This window comes from Pan paniscus, chromosome 7, assembly GCF_029289425.2.
Source record: "Pan paniscus chromosome 7, NHGRI_mPanPan1-v2.0_pri, whole genome shotgun sequence".
NCBI lineage: Eukaryota > Metazoa > Chordata > Mammalia > Primates > Hominidae > Pan > Pan paniscus.
In genome coordinates, this window is record NC_073256.2 from 21,573,037 (window position 1) to 21,583,939 (window position 10,903).

The following is a 10,903-nucleotide window of genomic DNA, read 5'->3' on the forward strand; positions in this document are numbered from 1 at the left end:
GGAAGGGAGGAAGAGAGAGGGAAAGAAAGAAGAAAGAGAGAGAGAGAAAAAAAGGAAGGAAGGAAGGAAAGAAAAAAGAAAGAAAGAAAGGAAGGAAGGAAGGAAAGAAAGAAGAAAGAAGAAAGAAAGAAAGAAAGAAAGAAAGAAAGAAAGAAAGAAAGAAAGAAAGAAAGAAAGAAGGAAAGAAAGAAATTTGACCTTTGTGCAGAAATTTGACCTTTGTGCAATGCTAGGGTTAGGAGGCCCAATCCCCCATGCAGTTGAAAATCCTCATTAAACTTTTGACTCCCCGAAAACTTAACTACTAATAGCCTACCGTTTTCCAGAAGCCAATGACATAAATAGTTGCTTAAGACATATTTTGCATGTTACATGTATTACACACTGTATTCTCACAGTAAAGCTAGAAAAAGGAAAATGTTATTAAGAAAATCATAGGGAAGAGACAATATATTTACTATTAAGTGGAAATGGATCATCATAACGGTCTTCCTCCTCATCACCTTTGTGCTGAGGTGGCTGAGGAGGAAAGGGAAGAGGGAGGGGTTGGTTTTGCTCTCTCCAGGAGTGGCAGAGGAGGAAGAAAATCTATGTCTTAGTGGACCTTCACAGTTCAAACCCGTGTTGTTCAATGGTCAGCTGTATATAGAGAATAAATCTTATTTCATATATTTGAAGTATATCTCATATATGTGTTTGTGCATGCATGTGTGTGTGTGTGTATATATATATATATATATATATATGACTTTCAGTTGATAATAATTTTTCAGACAATGCTGAATTGCCTCTCTGCCCATCTCCAATGTTAAACCCAGGAACTAGGTGGTCATCTTGGAAGTGTCCCTCGTGTTTTATTGGTGGCTGACTTCCGACTCTAGGTACTCAGTGACACAATGACATCTTTTTTAAAAAATTCTTCTGGGCACATAGTAGATGTACATATTTACGGGGTACATGAGATGTTTGGATACAGGCATGCAATGTGAAACAATCATGTCATGGAGAATGGGTATCCACCTCTATAAGTGTTTGTATCCTTTGAGTTATAAACAATCCAATTTTAAATTTTAAATAAAAAATTTAAATTTAAAGTTATTATTGAGTATAATCACCCTATTATGCTATCAAATAGTAGATATTATTCATTCATTCTATTTTTTAATACCCATTAACCTTCCCCACCTGCCATTCAACCCCCATCTACCCTTCCTAGACTCTGGTAACCATCCTTCTTCTATCTCCAGGGGTTCAATTGTTTTAATTTAATTTTTAAATCCCACAAATAAGTGAGAACATATGATGTTTGTCTTTCTGTGCCTGGCTTATTTCACTTAACATAATGATATCCAGTTTCATCCATGTTGTTGCAAGTGACTGGATCTCATTTTTCATGGCTGAATAGTACTCCACCGTGTATACGTACCACATTTTCTTTAACCTTTCATCTGCAACATTTAGGTTGCTTCCAAATCTTAGCTATTGTGAACAGTGCTGCAGCAAACATAGGAGTGCAGATATTTCTTCGATAGACTGATTTCCTTTCTTTTGGGTATATACCCAGCACACAATGACATCTTTAACCAAACTCTTGTGGCCTCAGAGTTAATTTGGAGGCAGCTGAGTTTGAGATAAATGGCATATCCTTTGCGTTCCATAATTTCCATACATGCCCAATTACAATCTTTCTGAACACTTTCTAGAAATCATATTAAAGCATTTCATGAATCTCATGCCATGTCCATCTGTCTCTCCTGGACCGGGACAGTGATAGGTCTTCATATAATCTTGTTTAATAAGTGTTAGGTTGGTGCAAAAGTAATTATGGGTTTTGTCATTACTTCCAATGGCAACAACTCCAATTACTTTTGCACCAACCTAATATTTTACAGTTGACAAAATTCTCAGAGCATCAGCCACACCCACATTCAAATAAAAGCTGCATTAAAAACAGATTAGCAATCATTTGTTGAGTATTCACTATCCAGTAGATAATGTGCAAGGTTCTCTACCTTGCTCTACCCAGATGCTACTTTAATTCTCACAAAAGCCCTTTGAAGTAGATAGGGGTCCCCCAATGCCCTACCATGAATGCTTATTACCTTTTAAAAATCTCATCATTAGCCAGGCACAGTGGCTCACGCCTGGAATCCTAGCACTTTGGGATGCCGAGGTGGGCAGATCACCTGAGGTCAGGAGTTCAAGACCAGCCTGGCTAACATGGTGAAACCCTGTCTCTACTAAAAATACAAAAATTAGCCCGGTGTGGGGGTGCACACCTGTAATCCCAGCTACCCGGGAGGCTGAGGCAGGAGAATCAGTGGAACGCGGGAGGCGGAGACTGCAGCGAGCAGAGACCACCACGCCACTGCACTGCAGCCTGGGCGACAGAGCAAGATGCCATCACAAAAATAATAATATTGAATAATAAATGATAACAATCTCATCATCCAAAAGCAGAACTGGGTCCTAGGAGACACCTGACTGTTGCTTTGGTGCCACATAAGAGAAATGAAGTGTGTGTGGGGGCTGGGAGCAGAGAGGCTTCTCTTCTGGTGCTGGGAGCCATGGTTTCCCCAGTTCTCCCCCTGTGGCCTCCCATGGGGTGGGGGATGGGATGGGGTTGAGGGTTGAAAGGAGTAGAGATCCTTAACAGCGAGACAGAGTGGATGGACAGGTGCTGAGTCCTCCCCACGTCACTTAGGAAAGGCACATGTTGCTTTTTTCACTGGTTTCAAAAACTGAAGTCAGCTGTGCCCCATGGGCTGAAGAACTTACATCCAAGAACTAGACGTCACTGACGGCAGCTCCCCCAACTTGAGTCAACCTGTTTTCTCACCCAAGAAACATTTGAAGATGGGGAAAACCTGCTTTGCAGAGGTTGTTGTGGGGATTAAGTCAAACTGTGTGACACCCTGGGCAAAGACCAGCACACAATTTTGTGAGAATTTAAGTAGGTTATGGTAGTGGTTAGGAGAAATCAACAACAGAGAAATCAGTAATCCTTTACTTGCTGCAGGTGACTGTGCAGATTAAATGAAGTGTTGTACAAGGACAGAGCACAACTGTCCAGCACATAACGGGTGCTCCATAGACGCCCTCTCCCATCTTCATAACACAAATCTTTTTTTTTTTTGAAACGGAATCTAGCTCCGTCACCCAGGCTGGAGTGCAGTGTCACGGTCTTGGCTCACTGCAACCTCTGCCTCCCAGGTTCAAGCAACTCTCCTGCCTCAGCCTCCCAAGTAGCTGGGATTACAGGCTCCCGCCACCACACACAGCTACTTTTTGTATTTTTAGTAGAGACTGGGTTTCGCCATGTTGGCCAGGTTGGTCTCGAACTCCTGACCTCATGTGATCCACCCACCTCAGCCTCCCAAAGTGCTGGAATTACAGGTGTGAGCCACCGCACCCGGCCCATAACACAAATCTTAAAGTCTTTTTAGGGATTATAAACTCGAACCACTTCCTAGGGAGGTGAATGTTCTTGCTTTTGCTAGAAAAGCCAATGGCTGATGTGGGAGGAGTTAAAAAGAAATTGAGAAAATGACTTCTGTCCAGGTTTGGGGGAAAGGTCTATTTTACAGAGCCGCACTCTATTCTGCTTCCATGGTCTCATGGGCCGGTAGGGGAGGACTGGGGTGCTAGGAGCAGGGACCTTTGCCTCTGGCAGTTATACCCCTGGGAATGGAGAGGGAGAGATTGAGAAATCAGCCCAGCACCGCCCTTTCCGGCCTCACACATCCAAGCCCTCACACATGGGGCACGAGGCTCTGTGCCTGGCCAAGCCTCAGTTGTTAGGCCCAGTTAGTGCTGAGGATCCAGAGGCTCAGGGAAGCCCAGGGAGTGGCGCAGGTCACCCCACAGGGAAGCGACAGAAGCGACTCTCATTTGTCTGACAGCAAAGCCCAGATGTCCACCCTTTACATATACGTAATATGGGACAGGTTCTGGCTCTGTGGCCTAGGCTGGAGTGCAATGGTGCAATCACAGCTCACTGCAGCCTTAACTTCCTGGGCTCAAGCGATCCTCCCACTTTAGCCTCCTGAGTAGTTAGGATGACAGGTGCACCCCACCATGCCTGGCTGATTTTTGCATTTTTTGTAGAGACAGTGTTTCACCATGTTGACCAGGCTGGTCTTGAACTCCTGGCCTAAAGCAGTCCGAGCGTCTCGGCCTCCCAAAGTGCAGGGATTACAGGCGTGAGCTGCTGCGCCTGGCTGTTCACCTTTATATTATTATTGCCCCACATGCTTGAGGCCACACTAAGCAGAAAGCCAGCTCTAAAGACTGAAATGACAAGGGTAGCCTAGAGTCACAGGGGTAAAAGAAGCTCCTGGTATTTTATTTTGAAACCATAGAAGATGAGAAAAGGCCTAGCTAACGGACAAGATCAGACACCCGAGGTTTCTCATTAAGCGTGACCTGAAAGCCTGTCTGGACAGCCGCAGATGAGGGGCAGCGCCTGCGTTCATCCACGCTGGGTGAAAGGTAAGAATTCAGGGTTACATGCGTGAAGGGGAAAGCAAGCAGGAAGCCCTTAGCATTCAAGCCCCTGAGCCCTGGTGTTTTCCACCCCTGGGGGCTGCCTGGTGGCAGGACGGCACTTCACGAGGGGAGATGGACCCCAGTGGGAACCACACTCAATCCCTTCACGCCCGGGCCGCTGTCAGACACTGGAGTCCTCCGCACAGTCTGCAGCCGGAAGCACACGCTGCCAGTATCCCCTCCCTCCCACTCCCAGCCTACAGACAAGCGCATCTCTGTTGCATTCATCGCCGCACACGCCCTAAAAATGTCCTCACGTGAGTCTGTGCCAGCCTGCGCGCAAACCGTGAGCCCACCGCGCTGTGTGCACGCTCAGCTTCCCCCAGGCTGCGTCCCTCCCCCGTGGGGTCGCATTCCCCACTGGGAACCACTGCCTTCAAGCTGGAGCTCGGTCCCAGCTGGAAACACCCCCACTCCCTCTAATGGGGCAGTAAAAAAGCAAAACCAGCTCTGTGGAACGGTCTCTTTCAGATGTGCTTCCAGTCCCCTGTAAAACGTGTCAGCTCCATTTAGGTGAGGTCATGTTCTCTGGGGGCAAGCTCATAAACTCTCGGCCGATGCAGCATCCCGGGGATCTCTGCGGGGGCCTGAACAGCCTGTCCCCACCTCCTGGAGGCCAGTCAGAGTCCGGGCAGCCCACTCCCTGGTCTCACAGGACCTGAGTCATGGAGCAGAGAGAACCTGCAGAGAGACTTTCCCATACGGAGGCTGAGGCTAGACAGCATGAGAGCGTGGCCCTGGGCTCACCTGGTTAGAGGCAGCATGGGGGTCCTCTGCAGGTCCCCAAGGCCCTGGCCTGGGGGCCGTGGGAGCAGCTCACTGATGATGAGGAACCCAACTTCAGTGCCTGATGCTGTAGCAGCTGAGTCACAGATAAGCAGGCACTGGCAGCTGGCACATGCCCAGACCAACCCGACCCAGCCTAGCCCGGGCAGCGGCAGTGAGAGCTGCCAACCCCCACAGCTGCCCCTGTCTCTCACCTGCAAGCCCTGCCTGCCCCTGCCACTAGCGTGGAGCCTGTCTTCTGGGGAGGCCGGGGCAGTCCTGGTGCTTGGCATCTCTTGCAGCAGCTGCCTGGGCTGGGCTGAGTTGGGCTGAGCTGGCCTGTCTTCCTGCCATGGCTGGATATTTATATTAAACTTGAGGAAGGGAGAAAGGGGATTTACAAGGCACACTCAATTCTTTCTAACCCTAAGCTTCTGGCCTTGTCTATGTCCTTGTGGAGGAGCGATCTTGGCCAAAATCACTGTCCTTCGAAGGTCAGCATGTGCTTGGTGTCTTCCTGAATAAAGGGAAGGCCATGCTGATGCCTCTTCCCCAGGCTGAAGATCTTTGGATGGATAAGAAACTCCTGACCACACTCTTGAAAGCCGACATGCTGGCTGCCATCAGCAGCACCCCTTGGGCCTGACCTCCAAGCCACAATTAATCCTTCAAGCTATGACCCAGAGCAGTGATGTCCTCACATTTCCAGATTAGCGCCCCCACCCATATCCCTAGCACCGACTCTGCCCCACGCCACCTGAGCCATGATTCCAGCCCTCAGCACACAGGTGCACACGCTGCCTGGACAATGGCCAGAGAACTGCCACAGGTCACGCTGTGTCTCACGGCTTCTCACTTCCGTAGAGAAACCAGAAGACAGGTCTCAAACCAGACCTGAGGCAGCAGCAATAGCCACAGCAATGAGTGGTCATAGCTCAAATGCCTACTGCACCCCAGCATGCCACCTGCCTTATTTAATCGTTGCAATTGTATAGAGTTGGTGTCACTATTCCCACTGCACAGAAAAAGAAACAAAATCCCAGAACAGATAGAAGATGCCCAAGGTCACAGACCTAACCATTAGAAGTGCTGCCATGTGAGCATATGTGTAATTGTCTACGGAGCTCTAGAAAACAGATGGACCACCAGGAAGGGTCACTGCAGGCCGGGACAATACCCAGGGAAAGGCCTCACTATGGCTGGGAAGAGCGCGGTGTGTGCGTCTAGCAGGAGTCCAGGTGTGGGGCAGGAGAGGCTGCTTGGGGAAAGGGAGCGACCACACACTGGGTCCTGCCTCATGTGCACCTGGCCATGTGTCGGCACTTGGTGTCGTTATCCTGCCCGCTCCTTACAAGAACCCTGTGAAACAGAAACTCCTCCTGATTTTACAGCTGAGGCCAAGGAAGCTCACACATCACAGATTAAATAATCGATTCAAAGTTATTGAAAGAATAGGAGAGTCCAAATCTATTTGCTTAATCCCCAGACCAGGGCTTTCTGCACGTGCCTCAAAGCCTTTGGTGCAGCTCCAAAGGGAGGCATCAAGAAACACCACCGGCTGGAAATGTGGCTCTGCTGCCTATCTTTGTCTGCGTTGGCGAGACACCCACCGCTCTGGGCCGGAATCCCTCATCTACGAAAAAGTGGGTAGATGGAGACCATCCTCACGGTCCCTTCCAGCTATAGAAACAGTAACTTCCAGTCCTTAACTCGATGCTGTGTGGGTGTGTGGCTGAAACTCTGCTCACAGAGCAAGCTGGACAAGCTGACCTGGATTGAAACCCGCCCCCTCCCTGGAGAAACAGGAGTGGCCTCCCTCCCCCATGGCAGGGACCTGCTGGGCAGGACTGAAGCCTGGCTCCTGACAAAGACTCTATTCTTCTCGATGCTTTCTCATTGTTCTTTGTGTTTACAAAGTGTCTTCCTTCAAGGGAACAGTGACTTGGACAAGCAGTGCCGAACTCTGAAGGCGCAGGGCTGTGATGGCTGCAGCCTCTTGCAGTGTTTCTCGGTGTCTTTCCTTGGGTTCCAAAGCCCTTACCAGGCAGGCTTCTGGACAGTGAGTGGGAGTTGGCTCTGTTGTTATTTGCCACAGGTGACATCAGGGTAAAGGATGGATTTGGGGTGAGCCGTGAGTAGGCTATTATCCACTGCACTTGAGGTGTGAACCTCCTGGTCCCCCTCAGCAGGTCCTGGCTGGTTCATGGAATGGAGGAGTCTGGGAAGGCGCTGAGAGGCATCCGCTAGGGAGCCTGTTCCACCTGGGTGCTCAGACCCTGGCAGGAGCCCTTGTGGAAGTCCAGGGAGCCCCTGGCTGTCCCCTCTCATGACACTCAAAATCTGCCCGAGCCTGCAGCCCAGCCCTGCCCAGCACCCTCTTATGGCACTCAAAACCTGCCCAAGCCTGCAGCCCAGCCTTGCCTGGCAGAGCCCAATCCACAGATCTTCCTGCCCTCAAGCTGCCAGTTAACAAGTTAGCCCTGTTTTCCAGGGTCTGAAGCTGTTCAGCAGAAGTAAAAAGGCCTTTAGGCTGAGGCTGACCGAGCAAACATGTGCAAAACACATCCCTGTGCCAGGTGGTTCTGGGGTCATGGAGATTGTTATGGGCTGGATTCGGTCCTCCTAAAATTCTTCTGTTGAAGTCCTAACCCCTAATACTCAGAAGGTGACTGTATTTGGAGATATGACTTTAAAGAGGTAATTAAGGTAAAACGAGGTCATTACATGGCCCTAATCCAATCTGACTGGGTCCTTACACATGGAGGAGATTTAGGACGAGGATACACCTGGGGGACAATCCTGTAAGGACACAGGGAGAACACACGTCTAGGGGCCAAGGAGAGAGGCTTCAGGACAAACCAGCCCTGCCAATACCTTCTACTCTCCAGAACTGTGGGAAAATCAATTTCTATTGTTTGAGTCACGCACTCTGTGATATTTGTTATCACAGCCCAAGCAAACTCATAAAGAGATTGATACGAAATCACCCCTAAGCTCTGAGAATCACTGTGTAGCAGGAGATGCCAACACATAAGACGTGATGTGTTCCGTCGGGAAAGTCACACACCTCTCCTCTGACCACTCCACTCCCCACTCTGGATGCGGGTGGGGCCTTTGGCTTTTGGTGAGGCCCCTCTGGTGTCTCTGCCCACGGAGCTCCCTCCACACCTGTATTCAGGCCCCAGCTCAGGAAGCTTCCCAGGAGAGTCAAGTACACACTAAGCCTGTGCCAGACAGAAGTATATTAAGACAACCTCGATGCTTTAAATCTCCCCTCCCTGCTACAGTTACTGTGATCTATACGCCTCTTACGTCTGACATTCTCAAAGCAACTCGGTGCGTGTCCATCTGTCTAGAGAGCTCTTAAAAGGCATAAGAGCAGAACGATCACCAGCGATTCCGCAGGCACGTTCTCACAGGGATGTTAGTAACAGCTGAATTAAATGCTTTTTGAATGAGTGATGTATTGGATGCATTTGTTATTATTTTACTCTATGAGCTATAAAGAAAGATTGATGACACCTAAACTCTTGGGCAGGATCCCCTTTTCCTTGCTCTGTAATGCACTTCCCCTGGCAAACTCCTACTCACTTCTCAAAACCCAACCCGAGGGTTTGTCTTTCTGAAGGCTACGCTGTCTCCACAAGCTGAGCTGATCAGCTCATCCTTAGAACAATCACTTGTTAAACCCAATGACAAGGGTGCGATGGGCTATGTGTGTCCCACCCCTAATTCACACACTGAAGCCCTCACCCCTAATGTGATGGGATTTGGAGGCGGGTCCTTTGGGAGGTGATTAGGTTTAGATGAGGTTGTGAAGGTGGTGTACGAAGCCATTCTTCAGTGTTCTAAAGAAATACCTGAGATTGGGTAATTTATAAAGAAACTAGGTTGGCTTGGCTCACTGTCCTGCAGGCTGAGCAAACATGGCGCTTGCATGTGCTCAGTTTCTGGGGAGGTCTCAGGGAGTTTTACTCATGGTGGAAGGTGAAGTGAGAACAGGCACGTCACATGGTGAAAGCAGAAGCAAGAGAGAAGGAGGAGGTGCCACACACTTTTCACAACCGGATCTCGCAAGTACCTGCTCACTATGCAAGGTCAGCACCAAATCATGAGGGATCTGTCCCTATGGCCCCCACACCTCCCACCAGGCCCCACCTCCAACACTGGGCATCACAATTCAACATGAGACTTAGAGGGGGCAACATACAAACTGTATCAGGTGGAGCCCCATGACGGGACTAGTGCCCTCAGGAAGAGGAAGAGATTCCAGAACTTTCTCTCTGTGTCACTTGAGGACACGGCCGGAAGGCAGCCCTGCCTGGACCTTGAAGCTGGACTTCCAGCCTCCAGAACTGTAAGACATAAACGTCTGCCGTTGAAGGGGCTCAGCTTGTGGTGTGGGATTGTGGTAGCCCTAGTGAGGCACTGGCCTGTTACATGGAAACTTCTGGAGCTAAGGGGCTTTCACCTTTGCACCCAGCACCTGGTCAGAGCTTGGACACCCTCTCCTAAAGATTTCCCTAAGCTTGGGTTGAATTAATGAGCTGCCCAGATGCTACAGACCATGTCTGAGAGCCTGAAGCAGCTGAGGAGGTTGTGTTATTTAAATTGGGGCTTGATTGTTTCAGTTCATTTAACTCTAGAGGCAGGAAAAACAATGACAGGTAAGGCCTCTCACCCCGCTGTTTTAGGGAGTAAGGCAAAGCAACCACACCTGACTTGACAAGAAGACCATTCTCAAAGGTGATCAAAATAGACTTAGGGAAGCAGGCCTGTGGTTCCTTGACGCTCCTCCCAGGCCTTCCTGTTTGTCCCAGCCACCAGCATCCTGCAGGTACCTAGAGGGTGGATGTGGACTCACTGCTCGCAGGCCGCCGGCCTGCTAGCCCAGTGTCCCAAGTCAAAAGTCATAGCGACATGCCGGAAAGACAGTTTCCACAGGACGAGTGGAAAAGGGGGCGTCTCTTCTGCCCATCAAAGGGTGCATCCACCTGTGGTATTAAAGGATTTACAACTGGCCTCAGAAACGCTGCCGGAGCTGCTCTTTGGGGTCTGTCCGATGGGAAGAGGCCCCGCCTGTGGCTCCCCAGGTGGTAAACAGCTCCAGCTTCCTAAGGGGGTGTGGAGCAGCCCAAAGGCCACACTGATTAAAAAAAAAAAAAAAAAACAGCCCCATTTCCGATCCGGAGCTCTTGGGTAGAAAGTGACTCCATGTGCCAGTCTGGGCACCAGAGTGAGACCTCACCTCTACTAAAAGTAAAATAAAAATGAGCTGGGTGTGGGGGCTCACCCCTGTAGTGTCAGCTACGAGGCTGAGGCAGGAGAATCGCTTGAGCCCTGGAGGTAGAGACTGCAGTGAGCTGAGATGGCACCACTGCGCTCCAGCCTCAGGGACAGAGAGAGAACCTGTTTCCCTCTTACCAAAAAAAGAAAAAAAGTGACTCAATGTGGAGAGAGGGCATGAGGGCATCAGGGAGTTGGTGGGCATCCCTTGGCACTCTAGTGGGTCCAGTGCATGAGCTGCTGCTTCTTGTTCTAAGGCCTCTCATTGGGGGTGCCAGGATTCATGCACACTTTTTGCGTTTTG